The sequence below is a fragment of the Diadema antillarum genome, unplaced genomic scaffold, assembly GCF_040938485.1.
Source record: "Diadema antillarum isolate AM-2024a unplaced genomic scaffold, OU_Dant_1.0 scf00000207, whole genome shotgun sequence".
In the NCBI taxonomy this organism is placed as follows: domain Eukaryota; kingdom Metazoa; phylum Echinodermata; class Echinoidea; order Diadematoida; family Diadematidae; genus Diadema; species Diadema antillarum.
Genome location: NW_027271096.1, coordinates 56,906 through 81,626, shown reverse-complemented (window position 1 = coordinate 81,626; position 24,721 = coordinate 56,906).

The window sequence follows — 24,721 nt, the reverse complement described above, 5'->3', positions numbered from 1 at the left end:
ATCCCCGTGACTTCCAAGCAAATAAGTTGTCCCTTTGTTTGAAGACGTCTTGGACGTCGCCCTGGAAATCGCGTTAGTTGTGACAGTGATAATTTCTTCAAGACGCTGGCATTGCGACAATGTCTCCTCCTGTCAGATAGGCCCTCAATCCCCTCCCCCCCTCCCCCCACTTTAAGTTTGCAGCAATATCAAACTACTGATTATGGCTCGTCTGACTCCTGCTCTACATTGTGCATTTTCACCTTCATTCATTCATTCATTTCATTATTTTTTTTCCATTTCCATGTTTTCCACCTCCCAATGCATGCCTTGAAACAGCTGTGGTGCAGAAGAATGAAATTTGGTACTGAAGCATTGCGGAGAGTGGCTGATAGTACTAGTAACTGCCATGTACCTGTGCCATCTTTCCTCCAACTCCACTCCCTGAAGTCAGGAATCACATCAGATAGGGTGGTTTCTGATGATCTGCTCCCACGTTATGACGAGATGATGCCTACCCTTGTTGACGCAGGCTGCCCCATAAACCTTGTTACTCATCAGTCCTTGCTGGACATGAGCACGATTATTAAAGGACAAGTTCACCTTCATAAACATAAAGATTGAGAGAATGTAGCAATATTAGTAGAACACATCATTGAAAGTTTGAGGAAAATCAGACAATCCGTTCAAAAGTTATGAATTTTTGAAATTTTTGTGCAGTACCCGCTCGATGAGAAGACTACTGCAGTGTATGAATAACTTAGATGTCACATGCGTACAACAATATAAGGAAAATATAAAGAGAATTTCACAAAATTCCATCTTTTGCAAAAAGTACACATTCCCCTGACTCGTTACCGACACAATGTTGTGGGTAATATTATTCCCCCTGCCTTTAGAAAGAGGCAAGTCAAGTGCTCTTTTATTATGCGAAAAAAGTGAAAATACGTTGAATTTTCTTTAACATTTTCTTTATACTGTTGTACGCATATGACTCACAAGCTGTAGTAGTCTCCTCATCCAGCGGTTCCAACACAAAAATTTAAAAAATTCATAACTTTTGCATCGATTGTCCAATTTTCCTCAAACTTTCACTGATGTGTTCTACTAATATTGTTGCATTTTCTCAATCCTTATGTTTATGAAGGTGAACTTGTCCTTTAAAGTAGTTAATGTGTCAGTGAGCTCTGGTTTGCTGACCCATACTACTTAGGCATTTTGCATGCCACATCAAAGCAAGTCTGAAGTAATGTCGCACCCTGACAGTGCCTGATGTTGGGCTCTGGAAGAGAGGTATGCTGTACAGGAAAGAGCTGAAAAGGCCTTTATCTTTTCAATACCACGACCCACCCGTAACTCCCTCAGATCAAAGGGATTAAAAAAAAAGCACACTACCGAAAATGTGATGTTATGCTCATCCGTGCAATTGTATACTATTTTCAGAAAATGCTTTCAGAAAACATATGTCATCCTTTGTAAGGATATCTTTGCGTAGATCGCATCTAAGTTGTTGGAAAGCTGAAGGGTTGTGAGATCACAATTCCTGTTGGATATTTCCGTCTCGAATCAGGTGCTCAGGATGAGTTGTCCGTCCCATTTATTCTTGGATATCTGTGCGCTGATAAATGAGGGCAGTTCTTTATTTTTCAATCTTAATTTTCAGGAAGCCGCTACGCTCTTCCAATCATAATCTGAGATTTGAGTGGTGCCATCACCATCTCTTCTCAGAGGACTGCAAAGTGTTGCTGCGAAAAAATGTTAAGATTATTTTCTTCACGATCAGTATCCCATACAACATCAATAGGTGTTCAGTTTCCCTAGTCATTTGCGCTTTCAATAAAGAAACGGTTTCGTTTGTTAAAAAGAGAATAAAAAACAGATAAGAAAAAACCTTCAGCTGAATTGTCTTCACCTACTCTGATACGATACTGCCATTAAAGGATTTTAATGATCGAATTTAGTTAACTGCCCCTAGAATACTGGTATGACCTGGATTGAGGAGCTCGATTCCCCGGAAGCAAGGGAGAACAGGCATACACCAATTTCAGCAGGAGGAGAATCATATCGCTTGCCAACTGGAAAGTTATATAATTGACCATGAAAGGTGACGAGGTGGCTCAGTCGGTAGCGTACGGCTTGCGGTCTAAAGACTTGTGTTCCGGCGCGGGTTCGAATCCCACTTATCTCAAGTCTAGCTGAGCAATGGTGTGTGTTGTCATACCGTCCCCTCTAGTAGAGGCACAACACTTTGCACCTCATCACTTGGATATAAAAGTGGACCCTTGTGCGAAAGAATAACAAACCCAGACACATGAAAAGATCCCGAATTGGCATTCCGTTGTCGGAAAACTCAAGGTGCATTAACCGGTAAAGTGGTCCACCCCAAGTACATACAACTGACCAGCTAGTTGCATACGGGCTATCCTCTATCTCGTCAGAAGGAATAACGAAGACAAAATAAGATTAGGCGTGTTTATTACCCTCTTTGCCATTGCACCCTGATTCGGCACCTTGGAATAGGATGGCGGCCGTATTTAAGCATGTACATATATATATATATATATATATATACATATATTGAAACAAAGAAAGGAAACACTGACCATACAAACAATTGATAAATAGGGAAAACTTTGAGCAAAGAACATGAGAAAAGAAAACGAAACCGATGGAAGCCCATTTTCTGTGCTCAAAATTTCAACCTTACCTGTTTGAAGTTTGATTTTTATTATTTGAGTAATAGGAGTGTGAGTTAATATGAGATCCCACTCGTACGCATGCGCAGTCAATATTCGTCGCCCAGGCAAATCTCCACCTAAGCAATCGGACTGTCTTCCGACGTCTAATACATAATGTCAACTTAGGTGAGAGAACTGAACCAAAGACCCAACTGGGTCAAGTGAGATTTGCCTGATCCATGAGGAAATGCGACCACTGTCACAATCCCACAATCTGGAAATACACTGTAAATTGACGGAGTAATTAGAACATTACCTTGAAGTTTGAATTGAGGGTGGGAGTGGAGGGCATATTAACTCACACTCCTATTACTCAAATAATAAAAATCAAACTTCAAACAGGTAAGTTCTCGTTTAATTTATTTATTATTTTTCGTAATCTCCGTTGTTCGTTAATATGAGATTTTGAAGCAAGTGGTCGCATTTCTGCAAAAACCAAGCAATGTATGGTGATAAGAATGACATAGTAGCTCACCAATAATACTCTTTCTCTTCAATGATTATCCAGTACCGCCATGGAGAACCTACATGTAGGTCCTGCCCTGATCGACGGCTTATCATAGAACCTGTTGAAGGTTTCCTCATTAGACCATCCGGCCTGTTTCAGAATGTCCGCTATGGGCACATCTGCTGTCTTTGCAGTAGAGACTGCTGCAGCCCTTGTAGAATGCGGTTTGAAAATTCTAGTGTCGATACCCGCCGCACTCATTGTCTCCTTTATCCACCTGGAGATGGTTTGCTTACTGGCTCGTTTGTGAGGTTTCCTATGACATATGAACAGGTGCCTTTCCGTATCTCTCATCACTTTTGTACGCTCAATGTACTTTTTCAGGTAGCGTACCACACAGAGTCTCTTCTCTGAAGGATACTCTTCAATTGTAGTCGTACTCCCTACTCTGTCGGAGGTCTTGTTCTGTTTTACCAAGTCACTGACATGAATCTCTAGGCCATCAATATGAATGTAGAACAAAGTCTGTGCCCTTTGTGCCGAAGTGAGTGCGAGCAACATACACAGCTTATGAGTAAGTTCACACAAAGATAGCTTACTGGCTGGTGACATTTTGCGGAGATGATCTAACACGATTTTAACGTCCCAGATATGGTTGTACCGTGGCAGCGGAGTTCGTAAATGAAATACACCTTTCATGAATCTTGTCACCAAAGGATGTGTACTAATTGTACAGTTGCTGTTCTCCAACAGCACCACCGAGGCCAAAGCACTTCTGGCACAGTTAATAGCACTGTAACTCAACTTATGTACATGAAACAGATAACTCAAAAATTCTATAACACTTTCTACAGCAGTGCAGTGACTGTTCAAAGTTTCCTGTCTGCAATACTCTTGCCATTTCTTAATGTAAGTTCCATATTGTGTGCGTGTAGACAGTCTCCAAGATGCACACAACACGTCCACAGTCCTGTCCTGTAGTCCCTTTATCTCGAACTGTGAACGCCAATCCTGCAACAAAGAAGATCGAGTTTAGTGCAGAGTGGGTGGGTAGCCTTAGATACTGGTTGTGTCAGCAAGGATTTGCTTCTTTTCAAGATCAAAGGTTCTTCACTCATCATACTTGTCAAGAGAGGGAACCAGGCCTGTGTAGGCCAATTTGGTACCACAAGCAGGCCATGTGCATTGTCTTCTTGTATTTTCTGTAGGCATTTTGCTACCAAACAGAAAGGAGGGAAGGCATAAAAGAGTGCAAATTTTCCCCAGTCTAGTGTGAAAGCATCAACTGACTCTGCATTGGGATCTGGCAACCATGAAATGTACCTAGGTAGCTGAGCATTTAGTCTGGATGCAAACAAATCAATTACTGGTGTACCATACTTAGCCACAATCTTCTCAAAGCTATTCTTATCTAGCATCCACTCTGTTCTGTCATTAAAGTGTCTAGACATGAAGTCTGCCTCGTTGTTCTGGCACCCAGGTAAGTGAGCTGCTGACAGCCATATATTGCGTTCTATACACCAATGCCAGATGTCTAACACTACCTGATTGCACGTTTCTGATTTCAGCCCTCCCATGTTATTAAGGTAGGCAACAGCCGTAGTGTTATCAATCCTCAATAGGACATGTACATTTCTCTTATCTGCACAGAAGGATTTCAGAGCCAGTCCAGCTGCCAGTGTTTCTAGGTAATTAATACCCGATGTTTGAGCTGAATGTACTTCCTCTGTGGTCCACCTGCCACCTGTGTGAGAGGTTAAGTCTGAAGCACCCCATCCCTCTGCACTGGCATCTGTACGTAGCTCCAAATTGACCTTTTGTCTGACAACATGATTAAATGACTCATGAATATGTTCTTTCCACCATATCAATTCATGTCGTGCCTCCATGGAAAGAGTCATGGGCCTATCAAAATGACCACAAGCTGCCTTAAGGGCCTGTACCTTGTCTCTCTCTAGATATCTGTAATGCAGTGGGCCATACTGTACTGCAGGGAACGTGGCAACTATTTTCCCTATGACCCTAGCAACCTTTCGAATGGATGGGGTGGCAAGGGATAAGAGGGAGGTGCAAACCTCATAAATGTCATCTTGTTTTTCCCTTGGCAAAGTAATGTGCATTGACCTAGTATTCAAAAGAAACCCAAGGAACTCTAGGTCTAGGCCTGGGCTAAGTACTGACTTCTCAGGATGAATTAAGAACCCCAGCTCTGTTAGAAGCTTAGTGGTAGCTGAAACAGCCCTTTGGGTAGCATCCTTAGATCTCCCAATTATCAAAGTGTCATCAAGATAACCCATAACTACATGTCCTTCTGTTCTAAGCTGGGCAAACACTGGCTTCAGCATTTTTGTAAACAGTCTGGGAGCCGAGCTGAGACCATTAGGTAAGGCCTTGTATTGGTACAGTTTACTTTGCCAATAGAAACGCAAAAACTTTCTCGATGATGGATGGACGGGAACTGAATAGTATGCATCTTGTAAATCAATAGATGCAATGTAGCAATTTGGGCTGAGCAGTGACAAGGCTGTATGTATGTTGTCCATTTTGAAATGCTGATAAAGGATGCCTGTATTAAGATCAGAAAGATCAAGGATAACTCGTAAGGAACCATTCTTTTTGGGTCTCGTGAAAATATTGGAGATGAATTCTCCATTCTCATGTTCGCAAAGTTCAATCACATTTTTAGCTAAGAGGCGAGAAATCTCTTCCTCTATTTGACTGTTAAGCTCTGAACTGCGAGATAAATTATACAACTCTTTCCCTCTTACAGTAGGGAATTCATTAGGATCAAATTCGAGTTTGTATCCTTTGACAGCATTCAAAATGTATGGATCTGAAGTCAGGCTTCTCCATTTGTCATAGAAATTTTTCAGTCGTCCACCCACCATTGAACAAGCAAGATTTATGAGAGGGCATGTACTCACCTCTGCAGAGGATGAGGAGACTGTTGGTTTAACATGCTCAGTTACTTGCGGGCCCCCGCAAACCCCCGGTATTGAGGGCTCTGTCGGCCGCTGCCCTTGTTGGGTCTGGTCATCGGGGTGGCAGTGTGTGGCTTCCACGAACGCTGGCCTAAAAAAGGCCGCTGTACCGACCCAGCCTGTACGGTTGGCGTGGTCCACCCCGCTGATCTCATTCTACGGTAATTAGCTTCCGTCTGTCGGCGGTAAGGGTGATAATGAGACTGTGACTGCGAATATGGACGCTGACGGGAGTTACCTGTTGAGAAAGGTTTTGAGCCTTTCACAACACCGGCTGCTGCTCTTTGTTCTTCCTGGATGTCTTTGACTTTCTTTCCTAAGTCATCACCAAACAGCTGTTTGGTCACAGGGTTCTGAGGCTTGCACAAGTGTGCAAATTTTGCATTCAAGCCAGGTTTAATGAGGTCGTTCCTCAAAGCGTTCAGCTCAAAATTAGAGCTACACAGGAGTCCGAGAGCGTCCTGCTGTTTTTCTGACAGCTCCGAAGCAGAAAGGGTCTGCGCAAAAGCAGTGATGCCTTTTACAAGAGCGCTCTGAATACGCTGTAGCTTCAGGTCCCTAGCCCGGGTAGTAGGGTTGAGATTCTCCCAAATTGTCAAGTTGACTTTGGGCACGTCAAGTAGTGGACAGTTTTCTGGGCTAGTGTACTTCTTACCAGTCTCCTCTAGGGCAGCCTGTTCAAGAGTGTGGCTGACAAGGTAGGATACCGACCCAGCAATATCCTCATCTAAGGGTTTCCCCACGCTGAGAGGCACTGCGAATTTTGCTGCGATAGCTGGGATTGCTACATTCTTGCCAGAGGCAGGAGTAGCATTACTATCTTCAGTGCTTGTTTCAGCACTGAAATCAGAAGTCTGTGAGTCAGACGCTGGTGTAAGTTTACAGCCAAAAGGCCCATCATCTTGATCGCAGTCATACTCATAGTCAGATAAAAGGAGATTATCATCCTCATCTCCGAGACTTCTCGTGTCATGACTACTACGAGTCTGTGGATGAGAAAGTGGCAAATGATCCACCAATTTTCCCAGCATCTCTTCCAGTTTATTCAGACGATGTTCAAAATTTGAGCCACCAACACTAGTGCTTGGTCCCGACTTCGAGGTCGTGGTCTGTGGAGGCTCTGCACGAATGCAGGCCTGACTGTCCTTCTTTGAAATAGGATCTGCACGAATGCAGTCCTGGACAGCCCGAGAATCTTTGGCTAATAACTCAGAGTCAATCATGATCGAGGGCTTCTTAATCAAAGGGTCTGAGACCTCAGAGGTAGCAGCCGACTTGGCGAACTTCCGTGCAATCACGGGAGGAGGAGAAGTAATCTTCGCCTGTGCTTTGCCTTTGGCTTTCCCCGTGCCTTTACCACCGCGGCTAGCCGAGCTCGCCGCTGCCGTCTTACCCTTTCCCCCCGGATCGCTGCCGGGGGAGGGACCCGCTCGCGGTCCGCTGGCGATGCTGGTGGAACCCGCATCGCGAACCAGCTTCTCGTGCGGGAAATTCGGCTTCGTGGAAGAACCCGAATTCGCTTCCATCACTCTCCAAAAATACTACCAAACGATCGGGGAGGTAAAATAACCTATGAAACCCCGAAAACTAGAACGCGAAAGATCGCAAAGTGAAAGAAAATCGGCGAAATTTAGAGCTCAAAATGGCGACTTGACCGCTAAGAAACACACGCAACGAATGAATTGACTGCGCATGCGTACGAGTGGGATCTCATATTAACGAACAACGGAGATTACGAAAAATAATAGGGGTACCAGTGAATTGCAGTTGAATGCTCACAGACGCCATTTCGAAAAATGCACAAAATGACTGATTTGACCCTTATTTGACCTTGAGAGGTGATAGTGACCTAGAATTGCAGAAATGATATTTAGAATCACATCCTCTAACCCCGTAAAATCTTCCACATGGGATTCATAACATTAATCAACCTTTTCAATTTGTAAACTGCAGTTGACCTTTAAAGGGAAGGTAAACCCAAAGAGCAATGTGGATTCAGTGAAAGCAGCAACATTAGTAGAACACATCAGTGAAAGTTGGAGGAAAATCGGACAATCAATGCAAAAGTTATGAATTTTTAAAGTCTTGGTGTTGGAACCGCTGGATGAGGAGACTACGAGAGGATATGACGTATGAGTGGACAACAATACAAAGAAAATATAAAGGAAATTCAACAAAAATTCACTTTTCTAGAATTATGAAAGAGCAATGGACCAACCGCTTTCAGAAAGCAGGGGGAGTAATTGCTACCCTTAACATATGTCAATATCAAGTTGATGGAATTTGTAATCTTCATGGAAAATTGATTTTTGTAGTATTTTCTTTAGATTTTCTTGATATTGTTGTCCACTCATACGTCATAACCTCTAGTAGTCTCCTCATCCAGCGGTTCCAACACCAAAACTTTAAAAATTCATAACTTTTGCATCGATTGTCCGATTTTCCTCAAACTTTCACTGATGTTTCTACTAATGTTGCTGCTTTCACTCAATCCTCATTGCTCTTGGGGTTTATCTTCCCTTTAACCTGGATGGCGGCCATATTGGATTCCACCAATATGGCAGCCCCACGGGTTTTTAGTCTTGGCCCCCATCAAAAATCGAAAGAGTATGGTACAAGGGACCTATGAGCCAAATTTGGTGCTTTTGGAAGAATCTGAACCAAACAACCCATTTTGAGCCCTTAGGCCCCCAACTATTTGTCACAAATGTATTGAATGTTCACTTTCCTTGAACTAGGTTTGCTATATTGTCTTAAGAGTGCAGGTACACGTACTTGGGGATTTGAGGATTTTTACTTGACTTGACCTTTGATAAGTTTATGCATTGAGCAATTTTCAAAGTATGAAGAAAAAGTGTAATTTCTGTATCAAATATAAAAAATTTTGCATTTTAGCCTGGCCTTTGACCCTTGACCTTTGACCCTAAAATTCCCAAGAGAATCACTGTCCGGTAGAACATGCATAAATATGTACTAGGTTTCATGATACCTTGAGTCACTTTCGATATGAAGGAAAAAATGAAATATATGGAGAAAATATGGAGATTTTTTATTTGGTACTACATGCATACATGTACACTAAATTTCAAGAAACTACCTTCAGGCATTGCAAAGATACGGGGGAAATAGTGACATTTTGAGCATTTGACCTTGACCTTTTGACCTTTGACCTCTTACCGCTTTCACTCAAAAACTACCTAATTGCTCCATCATGCTTCATCCTTGGACCAAGTTTGGTGAAATTTGCTTCATCCAGTCTTGAATTATTGCGTACACAGATAAATTTTAGGACTTGACTTTGACCTTGACCTTTGACCGTTGACCTCTGCCCGATTTCACTCAAAAACTACTCAAGTAATTGCCCCCTCATACGTCATCCTTGGACAAAGTTTGGTGAAATTTGCTTATTCAAGTCTCGAGTTATCGCGTAAATGGATCTACAATTTGATGACTTGACCATGACCTTTGACCCCTGGCCAATTTCACCCAAAATCTAATCAAGTAATTGCCCTATCATACTTTATACTTGAACCAAGTTTGGAATAATTCCACTCAATATTACTCCAGTTATCTTATAAACAAATGGGGACAGACGGATGGACGTTTTATTTGTAAGGACGGATGGACAGCCCGAAAACATCATGCCTCCAGCACCCTTCGGGCGGAGGCATAAAAACATACTAGCATGTACACATAATATGTACATTCATACAATCCTCACCATATAATCTGCACTTCGATAAGCAGCAACTCAGCTTACTTGACATGGAAATAGGAAAAATAATCCCATTGCATGTTATTCACCCCTGATAGTTGTAATGGCATCTGTATACAGCAGATACAACATATATAACTGACCCACCACGACAAAAGGATCCGAAAGTCACTGACGGCTGAGCCGAGAAAACCCAAGTTTGAAGTCAGATCATCAAAATCCGTTAAAACCATCAATTTTTTGTTTTTGGCAGAATTATTTAGTCTAGACCTAATGTTTTGTCTTTCATCTGCTGAAGTTTCAAAGCTAAATGATCAAAGGAAAAGCAAAAAATCAGCATTTTTCTGAGCCATGATTTTTTGACTTTCAACGGAACAGAAATGTGTCTGAAGATTTGGATTTAGCACTGCAGAGAGACTTCACCCCTTGCAACGAGGGAGTGATCTTATTGGTCAGTGCCTGGCATCCTGGTCACTGATTGGTCGTGCATAGACCGCTGGCGCTAAGCTTGAATGAGCATTGCAGAGGTTGCTAGGAGCGTACCTTCTATTGTCAAGAAGTAAAAACTGTCTTACCTCCCCTTGATCACAATTGAAACGGATGGAAAACTTTGACGGCGGTTTTCTCGAAACGCTGATTTCCAAGACAACTCGACATGCTCTCATAAAATTATGGATATCTCTGCAACCGAGTACTTTAATCTATGAGTCATCTTATACATGAAATTAAAGCAGAAGAGTTATGAGGGAATAATGTCATGCCATTTTCAGAAAATCGACCTCCCGCCACTTTTGGATCCTTTTGTTGTGGCGGGTCACACGTATTCTGTGAAATTTTCACTGCTAAATAGGGGAATAAAAACAAACATACATGTGGGTTGAGTGAATGCAGAAATATTATTAGAACAAATCAGTGAAATTTTGAGAAAAATCACACAATTTGTTCAAAAGTTATGAATAATTAAAAATTTTGGTGCGGCCATTGCTGGGCGAGTACACTACTAGAGTCAGTGATGTCACATGACCAACAATATAAGGAATATACATGGAAATTCAACATATTTTCCCATTTCTGGTATCAGAGATACATGTAATATCACCTTAACATATGTCAGTAACAAATGGAGGAAATGAGTACGTTTCATTAAAAAATCTAATTTGTTACATTTTTGTTATATTTTCTTTAAATCATTCTTCATATGTGATGTCAGAACTTTATAGTCAGGAACATCGGCTAAAATGACATACTCATCCCAGATACATTTCCAGTGAACCCTATTTTCACTGGATAATCGGGTGCAGATACAGTGCTCACCTATTAAACAGGAACAGCTTTAGCGGGAACAAAACTTGATGTTACAAATTTTTCATGTGTTATTTCCACCACTTAATCAGAACCATGAACTGCTTTATCGGGTCAAATCTGGCTTAAACACTTCCACTGTTCGTCATTAATGTCTAAAATAATAAATAAATCCTTAGACATAATTGCAGGGATTTCATTTCCTTACCAGAAGGATTATTTTCTAACCAGTTCCCGATAGATTATGTTGACTGCAATCTAAACATTTGCCGTTAGGCAGTGAGACGTACTGTAGCGCAGAGGCGGTCATCTTGTCGAGCATCGTCGGCTTCTACTCATGCACTTATACATGTACAACCTATCACCCCTTCAGTGCAAGACAGACAGTAACCTTTCCCCGCGTGCGGCTCATACTCTCCCTGTTCGTGCATAGTATGCATCTGCATGCAGTGCTTGTGTTTGTGTGTGACAGCATAACATGGGGGCATGAATATGAGAAAAATGTGTTTGTACGATCGTCGCAATGCAGTGGCGGATCCACAGGGGGGGGGGGGGGGGGGGGCGCACCGGGCACGCGTCCCCTCTTTATTTGTTGTTAAAACAATAGAAACTAGAATTATCACTGAAGGTGATTAATACCCCCGCCCCTAGTGTTACTTTATAGTATGTGATGTCACGAGGGCAATGACGTTAATACCAATTAAGTTTGTGCATTTGTCGAATTGGAAACAGAATAATTTTAGTTTACTGTACAATTACAGAGTTGACACTGAGTATAAAACTTACAGCAAATGGAAACATGCTTTCCCCCAGCATCACTACACTCAAAGACCATCATACCAGGGAGGTGTTACAGAGATGGAGTGGCAACTCTTCGTAATTCATGCAAACACATGTTTGGGTTCAAGGTGTTACCATGGGATGTCTAGCATTCCATTACGCTTTGAAGTCATGTCCGGCACCGCTCTAGTTGCAAGACGAAGTTCGGAGACGAAGAACGCATTTCACCTTTCGTTGAATTACAAGCTTTATTTCACCACAAAATTTTAAATGAAATACTCGAATTGATTTAGAATAGTTCAGGAAAGAATTCAATATCATTAACATATATTTCTAGTTTCTTCGTAATTCGCAAATCGAAAGGAAATGAAAATTAGGCCCTCTTAAAAACCTAATTTTTTCTATAATGCACACATTTCCGCATGTTAATTTTCTATCTGTTGATAAGGGGATATTTTGATCTTTCAAATAAAGTACTCCGATAAAGCGTGTTCCAACGTGTTTTTACACTATTTGCTGTTAAAATTGTCAGTTTTACACTGCATTTTGCTTCGCTGCTCCAATTCAAGGTACACAAATTCATTGTAGCCATCACATTGAAAGAGAGAGCGAATTGCAGTAGGAGCAAATATTTCTAGATGTGACGGCGCTAGTCCCGATTATTGATGCTCTCTTTTGTCAAAGCACATGGGTAACATCTGTAGTTGAACGGGTAACACCTGTAGATGAACGCATAACTTCTCGGCGGTGCCGCGCATGACTTCAAAGGAGAGCTTTAGTTGCCTCTCCTTCTCTAGCACCTCCCTGATCATACACACCAAATTTGACCTTCATAGCTTGAATGGTTTATTTTGATACAAAAATGAGTGGTTACCATGGCAACACATTTTCCTTAAACTAACACATTGGTGTCTTGCAAAGCTACACTTCTAGATCATGATACATACTAAATTTGACTTTAATTGCTTGAATGATGGAAAAGTTACTTGATCTGCAAGGTTTTGGTAAAATTGTGGTTACCATAACAACGGTTTGTGTGACAAACACAAAAATTATGTGTTCCACATCTATACCTCAGGGCCATAATGCCTACCAAATTTGGTTTGAATTGCTTGAAAACTGTGGAAGAAGTTCACTCCACAGGATTAAAACTAGAAATGTCGCTATGGCGACTGATGCCTCCGCCATAATGCATGATTCTCCCAATAGGTGTATAGTACAATGTCTTCACAATGTGTGATGACAGTTTCACATAACTGGCAAAATATCGAAATAACAGGTTTGTCAAAAATATCTTGAATGTTCACTTTCCAGGAACTGGGTTTGCTATAATTGTCTATTAAAGAGTGCAGGTACACATATTTGGGGAATTGAAAATTTTTACTTGACTTCTGACCGACCTTATTATAAGTTTATGCATTGAGTATAATTTTCAAAGTATGAAGAAAGAGTGTAATTACAGTACAAAATACATTCTTTTTTTTCATTTAAACCTGACCTTTGACCCTTAACCTTTGACCTTTGACCTTCTGGCTGGAAATTTCCAAGAGAATCTCCATTAAGTAATACATGTACATATATTAAATCTTAAAACTAATAATGCAATCATTGCATATATACTAGTATATGTGGGAAATAGTAACATTTTGAGTTGACCTTGGCCTTTGACCCCCTGACTATTGACCCATGACCCCTAAATTCCCTAGATAATCCCTGCCAGTCAGTACATGCATATGTACCAAGTTCCATGAAGATACATTGAACTATTTGCGAGAAAAGTGATACTGCAACATTTTCACCTAACCTTTGACCTTTTGACCTTTGGACATGAAACTCTCTCTGAATAATCTTAACGCAGTAGTACACGTCTACACTAAGTTTCAAGGAAATAACTGCGGGCATTGCATAGATATGGGGGAAATAGCAACATTTTTGGCATTTGACCTTGACCTTTTGACCTTTGACCTCTTACCAATGTCACTAAAATCTACTCAACTAATTGTCCCATCATACATCATCCTTGGACCAAGTTTGGTGAAAGCTGCTTCATCCAGTTTTGAGTTATCACGTAAACAGATAAATTTTAGGATTTGACCTTGATCTTTGACCTTTGACCTCTGTCCGATTTCACTGAAAAACTATTCAAGTAATTGTCCCATCATACATCATCCTCCATGAAAGTTTGGTGAAATTTGCTCCATCCAGTCTTGAGTTATCGCGTAAACGGATACAATTTCATGATTTGACCTTGACCTTTAGCTGATTTCACCCAAAATCTAATCAAATCATTGCCCCATCATACTTCATACTTGGACCAAGTTTGGTAAAATTCCAGTAAATATTACTCAAGTTATCGCGTAAACGAAAGCGGACGTACGTATGTACGGACGGACAACCCGAAAACAAAATGCCTCCGGCACCACTTCGTGGCGGAGGCATAAAGAAATATGGTTACCATGGCAACACATTGTCCGATACAAATAGAAAGGACATTTTGCAAATCTACACTTAAAGAGCATCATACACACCAAACTTCACCTTCATAGATTAAATGGTTCAATTTGATACAAAAATGAGTGGTTACCATGGCAACACATTTTTTTTATATTAATACATTGGTGTCTTGCATAACTACACCTCCCACTCATCATACATATTAAATTTGACCTTAATTGCTTGAATGATGTGGAAGTTATTCAATCCACAAGGTTTGGGTAAAATTATGGTTACCATGGCAACACTTTGTCCGACAAACACAAAAATTATGTGTTCCACATCTATGCCTCAAGGCCACAATGCCTACCAAATTTGATTTCAATTGCTTCAAAACTGTGGAAGTTGTTCACTCCATAAGATTTCGAAGAAAACATGCGGTTACCATGGCAACGCTTTGTCAAGTACAAACACAAAGAGTGTCTTGCATAACTACACCTATAGATCATCATAGATACCAATTTTGAAATTGATTGCTTTAAAAATACTATGGAAGTTATTAAATCCACAAGGTTTTGGTAAAGTTATGGTTACCATGGCAACGCATTGTCCGACAAACGCAAAAAATACGTCTTGCACATCTATACCTCAATATCATCATTTACCCTAAGTTTCATTTAAATTGCTTCAAAACTGTAGGAGGAGTTCGCGACGCAAGATTTTGCAACAGACCGACCGACCGTCCGACCGCCCGCCCGACCAACATCGCGGTGATTCCTATATACCCCCTTCACACTATGTGTGGCGGGGGTATAATAAAAAGAAACTAGAAATGTCGCTATGGCGACTGATGCCTCCGCCATAATGCATGATTCTCCCAATAGGCGTATAGTACAATGTCTTCACAATGTGTGATCCATGACAGTTTCACATAACTGGCAAAATATTGAAATGACAGGTTTGTCAGAAATGTCTTGAACTGGGTTTGCTTTTAATTTTCTAAGAGTGCAGATCCGACACATATTTGGGGAATTGAGAATTTTTACTTGAATTCTGACAGACCTTTTTACAAGTTTATGCATTGAGTAATTTTCAAGGTATAAAGAAAGAGTGTAATGACGGTACAAAATGGATTTTTTTTTTTTTTGGGGGGGGCATTGAAACCTGGCCTTTGACCCTTAACCTTTGACCTTCTGGCTGGAAATTTCCAAGAGAATCTCCATTAGGTAATGCATGTAATAAGTTTTGAAACTAATAATGCAAGCATTGCATATACTAGTATATGAGGGAAATAGTAAAATTTTGAGGAGTTGACCTTGACCTTTGACCCATGACTATTGACCCATGACCCCTAAATTCCCTAGATAATCCCTGCCAGTCAGTACATGCGTAAGTACCAAGTTCCACGAAGATACATTGAACCATTTGCGAGAAAAGTGATATGGCAACATTTTCACCTAACCTTTGACCTTTTGACCTTTGACCTTATGACATGAAACTCTCTGGAGAATCTTTACACAGTAGTACATGTCCACACCAAGTTTCAAGAAAATACCTTTGGGCATTGCATAGATATGGGGGAAATTGCAACATTTGTAGCATTTGACCTTGACCTTTTGACCTTTGACCTCTTGCCAATGTCACTAAAATCATATCAACTAATTGACCCATCATACATCATCCTTGGACCAAGTTTGGTGAAAGCCGCTTCATCCAGTTTTGAGTTATCACGTAAACAGATAAATTTTAGGATTTGACCTTGATCTTTGACCTTTGACCTCTATCCGATTTCACTGAAAAACTAATCAAGTAATTGTCCCATCATACATCATCCTCCAACAAAGTTTGGTGAAATTTACTCCATCCAGTCTTGAGTTATCGCGTAAACGGATACAATTTCATGATTTGACTTGACCTTTGACCTTTAGCCAATTTCACCCAAAATCTAATCAAATTATTGCCCCATCATACTTCATACTTGGACCAAGTTTGGTAAAATTCCAGTAAATATTACTCAAGTTATCGCGTAAACGAAAGCGGACGGACGTACGTACGGACGGACGAACGGACAACCCGAAAACATAATGCCTCCGGCACCACTTCGTGGTGGAGGCATAAAGAACGAGATGAAACCCGGAAATAGCAGCAGAAATATTGTTTGCCCCCCCCCCCCCCCCTTTACGGAATTCCTGGATCCGCCCCAGCAATCAGTGTCGTCGTAATGTGCATGTTGTTGACATGTTAAAACAGCGTGTGTGGAATATAGCATATAGTGGGGCAGATATGTGAAAAAGATGCTCACATCCGCCCGAAAGTATGAAATTTTGCACATAGGGGTATTTTGAGGCGCTGATTTCAAATATTGCCGGATCCAAGAGATCTGGCCATGGGGTCGGCCTCCATTTTGAATTCCAATATGGCCGCCGTCAAAAATCCCTATCTTCAGTTCTGAATGACATAAGCCATTGGAATTTGATACATAAAAGCATGGTGATATGATGACTTCAATAACAGACTTATTTGATATGTCTGACAAGCTGCACGGCAGTCAATTTGAATTTTTATACACAGTTGCCATGTTGGAGTGTTGAAAATCTCTATCTCGGGTTTGTAAATAAGGCTACCTGATTGAGCGCGCGTTTGTAACTGATTGAGTGCGTGCTGCTGTATTTACATTGTGACGTCAGTGAAAGGTGCATTATGCTTCCTTTTTGCTGCACTTTTTGACATGCCCGTGAGTGTTAGTCGTGATGTTTGTCTTCGTAGCCACATTGGAATCCAAAATAGCAGGCATTGCGTTTGTCAGACACATCAAATTAGTTAATATTTTAACTCAGCATGTTAAAATACTTGCTTACACCTAATTTCAGCGTCACTCAACACTTAAAAATCGAGGTAGGGATTTTGAATATTTCGTCGAGGCGGCCATATTGGAATTCAAAATGGCGGCCCTTCTGTCATCAAATTCAATATGTCAAAACGCTCATGTGTACCACCACAGGTCATTCAGAACTGAAGATAGGGATCTTTAAATTTGTTTTGTGATGGCGGCCGTATTGGAATTCAAAATGGCGGCCGATCCCGTGGTCAGATCTCTTGGATCCGGCAATATTTGAAATCAGCGCCCCCAAATACCCCTATATGCAAAATTTCGTACTTTCCGCCGGATGTGAGCATCTCGACCAATTTTTGCTACATATCTGCCCTACTAATAGCTGCCTCTTTCTATGCAATATTAGGAAATAGGGAAGGCATTGTGACTTTACGTAACTCTAAAAAAGGATATTTTGTTGATCAAATGGAGGATAAGTTCCGATAATGCATTTGCAAATGTAATAAGGCTGCTGTGTCTTTTCTTATCGACGTTTTGTGTCTGCACGTCACAGCACGCATGTACTTGTTGCTGTGGTTATCGGCGGGTTTGATAACTGTGCATGGTTTAGTGTAATGCCCACATACTGGGCTTCATGTTGTGTGGTTTGCACGGGCCAATATCAGCCACCGCTTAAGCGGGAGTACCACTTAAATGGGAGAAAAACTTGTCTCCCAACCATAAGCGGTGAGCACTGTATCCATTAAACGGGACACTATTTTGTCGTGGAATTTAATTCTTTTTTTTTTCATATCTTACACAAAAAAGCTAACAAAAACCAATACAACTTTCCAAAGTTTCCCTATTGGTAATATGTATTTTGCAACTGACTGACAAATTGCCCTGCATCGACGTAAATATTTCATGAATTTGAATAATATGCATATTGTACTTACAAAGCAAGTTTCAGACAAGTCAGTTTCATGACTTCCATCCACTAACACCACTGACTTAGCTATTTTATGCTTCATAAAGCTTTGCTGTGTGTATGTGGTGACGTGAGCTAGCTTGATGAACATTCAATCAAACACTATCACACATACTCGGTCAATTATACACACATGCACTAGTCGGCCAGAGCCTGGTACCATGTCATGAAAGCTACTTTTCATGATCCAAAAGGGCTGAGCTTTTCGTTGCTGCTAATCAGGCTTGGTGATTGAACTAATGTTTCTCTGATGTTCCAACATCAATTCAGGGTGGTCATTGCCTGTGGGTATGGATTTATACAGGGCATCCTACATGCCCAAGCTATGAATGATCGCAGAGAAAGAATTGGTAAAAGCCCCCTCACACCTAAGCGAATGTAGGGGGACGAAGGGGGACGAATGGGAAAAACGCACGAAATGCGCTCGGATTCAACGATTTCAAATAAAATTGCCTTCAAATCATTCGATTATAAACTAAAGTCAAATATGATTAATGAACGGTAAGCGAAGGATAAATATGACATGCGAAGGATAACGATTTTTCGGTTCACTGCTTTGAGTAAATAGTGGCCGAAGGTGAGCAAAGGGTTGATATGACTCGATAAGATGAACGAACAATGAGCAATGGTTTGATATGGCGCGTGATTGGAAACAAAGACGAAAGAATAGATCAGGCGTTCTCGTACGTGTGTGTGCGTCCTCGGGGAGTATAAAAGCGACCAGGTCCATCCAGATTTCAGTGCGGCCAGAGAAATCATCCACGCAACATGAAAGGAAGAGGCAAAGGCAGAGGGAATGCACGAAAGACTGCATCAACCGGGAAGAAATCCACAACCTCGGAATGCTCACAACCACAGTCTGAAAAGAAGTGCCACCTCCTCCTGACAGCTCATCAATTAACAAGAGACCCGCGGGTCTAGCGCTCACCTGAGTATCGCAAGTTCACCTTTCACGCAGTCACTAATCTAAATTATTCACAGCTCTACCAAAATTTGACGAGGCATTCTCAAGTGGAAGATGAAAATGTACAATAAGGGCCCAATTTTTTTCAAGATTCCTTAATTTGGGGGAATTGGGGCCCCCTGGGGCCCTCTGGGTGGGGCATGGTGCCCAGTTTGATAAATTGAGATCCTGACCACCTAGGGATGCTACCTGCCAAGTTTGACAAAAATCCATCATGAGGTTTTCAGGAAGAAGATGAAAATGTACAATTCAGGCCCCCATTTGGACCCTTCCAACCACCCCCCCCCCCCCTACCCCCAAGAGGGGCACCCCTGGATCTCCTATGAACAAACTTGAAACTACAGTCATTAATGTACTCACTCATAGTATTATCTCAGCTCTATAACTTCTGATTCTAGAGAAGATTTTTAAAGATTCCTTCATTTGGGGGGTTTGGGCCCCCTGGGGGCCCCCTGGGCGGGGCATGGTGCCCATTTTAACAAATTGAGATCCTAACCCCCTAGGGATGCTACCTGCCAAGTTTGGTGAAAATGGGTCATGGGGTTCTCAAGAAGAAGATAAAAATGTACAATTTAGGCCCCATTAGGACCCCTCCTCACCCCCCCCCCCCCCCTGGGTCCCAAGGGGGGCACCCCTGATTCTGCCATGAACAAACTTGAAACTACAGTCATCAATGTGCTAACTCATAGTATTAACCTAGCTCTATCACTTCTGGTTCTAGAGAAGAAGATTTTTGCGGATTCCTTAATTTTGGGGGGTTTGGGCCCCATGGGGGCCCCCTGGGTGGGTCATGGTGCCCATTTTAACAAATGGAGTTCCTAACCCCCTAGGGATGCTACCTGCCAAGTTTGGTGAAAATGGGTCATGGAGTTCTCAAGAAGAAGATGAAAATGTACAATTTAGGCCCCATTAGAACCCTTCCCCACCCCCCTCCCCTGGGTCCCAAGGGGGGCACCCCTGATTCTGCCATGAACAAACTTGAAACTACAGTCATCAATGTACTAACTCATAGTATTAACTTAGCTCTATCACTTCTGGTTCTAGAGAAGAAGATTTTTACAGATTCCTTAATTTTGGGGGGTTTGGGCCCCCCTGGGGGCCCCCTGGGTGGGGCATGGTGCCCATTTTAACAAATTGAGTTCCTAACCCCCTAGGGATGCTACCTGCCAAGTTTGATGAAAATCGGTCATGGAGTTTTCAAGAAGAAGATGAAAATGTAAAAAGTTTACGCACGACGCACGACGGACGACGGACGACGGACGACGGACGACGCACGACGCACGACGCACGACGGACGCCGGACGAAGGGCGATCGCAATAGCTCACTTGAGCCTTTGGCTCAGGTGAGCTAAAAATTTAAACATAAAAATACCAACATTATAATGAAACAAATCAATCAATCTCAGATTTTTGCTTCTACACAAAAGATTATTTGAGTGAAATAAGTATCCAACATTATTAATTATTCTTAGAGCACGTTTTTGAAGAAGAAAAAGGGTATCAAGCAAAAACTGAGATGAATTGCCCCAATTGCTATCATTTTAGCATGTCGGGGGTTTCAGGGACTGATCTGAATGTTCTCTCAACTGATTATTATGATGGGGAATGTCACTTTACATCATTGGCGGTTGGCCTTTGTGCTGCTGAGTCCCAACTTATTTGTACTTTGCATAGGGCCCCACTCACAAGCCTTGCTTCTTTCGGGGTCCTAAAAACCATGTAAATTTTTGTATCAGCGATTTGTGTTATATTGTTATTCATGTTTGGTTTTTGAATAAATTGACATTCATTCATTCATTCATTCATTCACGCCTAAATTGACTCGACCTACCCCCTTTCCCCTATGGTATCAAACCTACCACCAACATCGCACCAGACAAATTTGTAGTCACTGTCCACTATAGCCAACAGGATTATACTAAAAGAGCCCTTGTAGTTGTAGTATAGCGAGCCAGACAGAGGAGGCTTCCTGATGGCCACATGCTTGCCATCAATAGCTGCCACACAGTGGGGAAAATTCCACCGCTTGTAGAATCCAACAGCAAGTTGTATCCATCCATCAGGGGTTGAAGGGGCTGTCATGACTTCATCTGCATACTCGTCACATATGTCCTGACACACTTCCCTGACCACTACAGATAAGGGTGTTTTCAGGCACCCTCCACCCATACTGCATGTCGGAGTACTTGGTGCCAGACACAAGATGATGGAGAGTAGCTGCCAACTTATTGAGACCTTCTTCCAGCGGCTCCCTGTACCAGGTGTACTGCCTCCCGATTCTTCCTCTGACCCTCTCTAGGATTTCATCGTAGAGTTCAGGGGGCATGCAGAGAAATTTCTTGAAAGTCGAAGGGTCTTCTCTTCGGAGCTCAACCAACAGCTGGTCGTGGATTCCAAAAACCCTTCTTCTGACAGGGTTCAGCCACGTCCTTCTCCAGATACGACGTCGTCTGAAGCCTCGTCTCCATCTGGGGGGCGTTTCATCAACGAGTTCGTCGGAGTTTTCACCGACGAATTTGCTATCAGCCAATCAGACCAAGGATTTCATTAGCTTTTAACAGTTGTCAGTGTAAATCCTTGCGTCTGATTGGCTGATAGCAAATTCGTCGGTGAAAACCCCCGACGAACTCGTTGATGAAACGCCCCCCTGACGCGGCCTCTGATGAACTGGTGTAGTTTCAGCTGCTGATGTATAACTTCACTCTGAGCCATTGCCAGTAAATACTGGACTCTGAGGCGGGCTGCATCTTCCATTTTTCTGAAGAAACTTTGAAACTTTTGGGTGGAATGTTAATATATGAGTAGCATGGTGAGTGGCTGGTCACAGAGAGCAGCTCAGCCTTCGCCAATTTTTTTGTCAAGTCATTCGCTCGCATTTGTATCACTTCGCAATCCAGTTTGTCATTATAGTATCTCTTAGACTTGCCTTCGTGTATGCATCGCTATTCAAATTTAGTAAAAGTCAATCTTGGTTTCCCTTCGCATAGAAGATGGCAAGCGCAAATACAGTTGTCATAGTATCTTCATTTCTATGCGCAAGTCATATTTAGTCATTGTGTTGCTTCGTTTAGGATTCTTTTGAGATCGGTCCACCTTGGCAAAAGCGCGATGAGGGACTATGCGTGACAATAGCACACGATTGATAAACGAACGATTACCGCAGACTAAATAAGAGATGCAAATTCAAGCAAATGACAGACGATTTTCCAATTCGTCAGGAAATTTTAAACATGTTCAAAAATCCCATGCGAATTTGAATAATCGCAACTGTTAGTTCAGAAGGTGTACGAACCTAAACACGAAGGGTAAATATGATTTACTATCAATTACCACTGAAAACGATTTTTCAAAAAATACCTTTCGCCAGCCATAGCAAGTCATATTTCAGACAATTCGCTCAGGCGTGAGGGGGCCTTAAGGCATGTGAAAACAGAATTAAGAAGGCCCTTCTTTTGAAAGAAAGTGTGAACTATTCAAAGCATGTCTTTTGGGTTCAAACGAAGGTGAGAGAAGAACCCTGATGTGATTACTCCATGGTAATCAATTCAGGGGAAGGGGTATAAAATGAACAGTGGGGTGGTGCATACAATGTACATGCATGTGTAGCACTTTTGTAGCATGTTTTTAAACACTCAAGGCTTTGATAATATAATGTATTATCAAAGCCTTGAGTGTATGGTGCATGCTCATCGCAAAATCGGGCACCCGCTTAAAGGGGTCATATTTGCTACTCCCATCCTATCCCAATTATGCAGTGATGCGCCTTCCCTGTTTCCAATTTCTGCAGACTTACTATGCCAGATGAAGAAATTTGGCGTCGCATTTGCATTAGTAAAATTTCAACTCAATACAATCAGCAATCAGCAGAGAGAATTGGAAGTGCTTTAAAAATATCAAAAATTTCCTGTGAATATTTCTGTAGCATATTCAGGCATCTGAAGTTTTGCAGCATCTCTAGTATTTTGAAGAATACATATCATAAAATCATTCTTTTGACATAGATGAAGAAGATGTTATACTTATAATGCAGGTTTGGGCATTCAAATGAAGGGAGTAGTTCTACCTAATCAGCTATTGTAACTGGCAACAATGAGCCATTCCTGTTTAAGATATTAAATGCAGTTTTGAAGGAAGATGCCTCCATTGCCAATATGAAGTACACACAGCACTCACTTGATATTTCTTCTCTCTTGCAGATCCTCATCAGTGGCTTCCAGTGTAAACCGCTCAGCAGGCCAATGATATAACTAATAAACACACTAATCAATATAATTGAAGTCACTTTCCCAGAAGATAAACCGCCTCCTGTAAAGAAACAAATGACATAACAACTGCAAATAACATACACAACACGTCAATGGAAGGAAATCACAGAGACAACAGATGAAATGATTATAAAGCATCAATCACAACTGGATAATATAATCACGATAAGTGTCCACCCTTGTTCAGTAAAATATGAAGAACTCAGCACATGGCTAGAATACACAGAACTGTAGAGACAAAACTGCTTTCTTAGAAGACCAATTTTCAATGCCATATCAAAGTTTATGGTTAAATCGGTCATTTGCAGATTGGCACAAGACCACTAATTTCACAAAATAGCATACACCACCCTGACAAGCTAAATTTGTTGCTTGCACTGGTTGCAACAGCCATTCTGTAAGTAGATAAACAAGTCAAAACCATGTTTGAGTCAAACTTAAAGGACAAGTTCACCTTCATAAACATAAGGATTGAGCGATTGTAGCAATATTAGTAGAACACATCATTGAAAGTTTGAGGAAAAATTAGTCGTGCGAAAATATTAACTCTTGCAGTACAGACAAATGGGAGAGCAGTACAACTGTAACATCATCACTATATCTCATTTGTTTACATTGTAATGACTCTGACTATTTCAGGGAAAGAGATTAAAACTTAACGTACGATGTTCACAGTTTCTTGTTCTGTCCAATGTTGCATCCAAAGTTCAGAAAACTTTTGTAGTTTACTTATTTAATTTTAATCTTTTCTTTAAAGGGGTGGTATAGGTTGGTTGAGATAGCGGATTCAGATTTTAACTTTTTGCAAGATAAAATTTAGAAACCAATAATGAAATATTCAAAAGCATACAATTTTAAGAGGAATTCAAAGTTTATTTGATGAAAATTGGCTTTGAAATGGCTGAAATATCCAAAAACAAAGTAAAACAAAGTAGTTCTTATTTATTAGGACATCTTTGTTTTTGGCTATCAATAAGAACTATACCATCCCTTTACAGTAACTTAAAAATGAACTACAATTCCTTTTTCAGTCTCACAAAGTTAGAGTCTGTATCTGAATCTGAGTAACTGATTCCGACTGCTGAGTGCCAGTTAATTTTCAAGCTTCAATTAGGTAATACATGTATTTATTAAGTTTCAAGATAAATCCTGCAAGCATTGCATATATGAGGAAAATACTGCAATTTTGAGGGGTTGACCTTGGCCTTTGACCCCTAACCTTTGACCCCTGACCCCTAAATTCCCTTGATAATCCCTGCCAGTCAGTAAATGCATATGTACCAAGTTCCATGAAGATACCTTGAACCATTTGCGAG